Source organism: Sinocyclocheilus anshuiensis, unplaced genomic scaffold, assembly GCF_001515605.1.
Source record: "Sinocyclocheilus anshuiensis isolate Anshui unplaced genomic scaffold, SAMN03320099.WGS_v1.1 scaffold396, whole genome shotgun sequence".
NCBI classification, from domain to species: Eukaryota; Metazoa; Chordata; class Actinopteri; order Cypriniformes; family Cyprinidae; genus Sinocyclocheilus; species Sinocyclocheilus anshuiensis.
This window is the reverse complement of record NW_015558623.1, coordinates 923,392-924,498: the sequence shown is the minus strand read 5'-3', so window position 1 is coordinate 924,498 and position 1,107 is coordinate 923,392. Positions and strand designations below refer to the sequence as shown.

The 1,107-nt window shown below is 57.1% G+C and overlaps 1 protein-coding gene across 7 annotated transcripts in view; it reads left to right on the top strand.

Moving 5' to 3' along the window:
* Positions 1-1,107, top strand: part of LOC107680707 (neural cell adhesion molecule L1-like protein) — a 56,444-nt gene that overhangs the window by 2,957 nt on the left and 52,380 nt on the right. The gene's annotated exons all lie outside the window — the stretch shown is intronic.

Below are 1,107 nucleotides of genomic sequence, written 5' to 3'. Positions count from 1 at the left end.
TGTGTCTTTGCTCCCTATGTGCTCCGTCTTCCAGTTTCTCTGTCTCGTGTTTTGAATTCTTTGTTCCCAGGTGTTTCCTATGTTGATTGTCTTATTAGTTCCAGGTGTCCCTTGTCTTCCCCTCATCAGTTCCTGTGTATTTAAAGTGTGTTCTAGTTCTTGTCCTTTGTCAGTCATTAAACGTCATCCTGTCCTCCTGATGTGTCGAGTCCTGTGATCTCCAGCCTTTGTTTACTAAACCCTTTTGAGTTACTTTACTCTGTGTCTCCTCGCTCCTTCGTTCCCGTGTTCCTCGTGTGTGTGAACCGTGACAGAACGACTGACCAAAACAGTAAGCGGCGCTCCTTCTTCCGTGTTTTGTTTTGTTTTGTTTTGTTGCTTTTGGTTTTCCTTTTTCTCCCGTTTGTCTCCGCGGTACAAAGACCGCCCTTCTGTGAAGCGTGCCGGCCGCGCCGTTGTCAAGCGCCAGCCGGGGCTTTCTCCAGTCCGCTGGCCTCGCCAAGGACAAGCCCGCCGGATGCTCAGAACCAACCCGTACCTATGGCAAGCCCGCCAGCCGGGACTATCTCCAGCCCGCTGACCAGGCCGATGGCAGGCCTGTCAGCCGGGGCTATCTCCAGCCCGCTGGCCAAGCATATGGCAAGCCCACCGGACATTCATGTGGCAAGCCTGCCAGACGTTCAACACTCAAGTTCGCCGACCACACCTTTTCCCCCCAATCCAGAAGAGGAGACTAGGGACGAGGAGAAGGGTGTCGGCTTCAGCCCCAGAGCCTCCCGATCCCCAGTTCTGCCCAGGCAGGGCTCCCGATCCCCAGTTAAGCCCAGGGAGGGCTCCCGACCCCCAGTTCAGCCCAGGAAGGGCTCCCGATCCCCAGTTCAGCCCAGAAAGGGCTCCCGATCCCCAGTTCAGCCCAGGAAGGGCTCTCGATCCCTGGTTAAGCCCAGGGAGGGCTACAGATCCGCAAGTAAGCCCAGGGAGGGCTCCAGTCCCCCTACAGGGCCTCAGAACCTGTAAACGCCCCCAAGTATTTTTTTGGGGGGGGTAGTAGGGCTCCAGCCGTAGAGGCCGAGGCGGGGACTAAGGCCGCGGCCTCGAAGGCTGCTC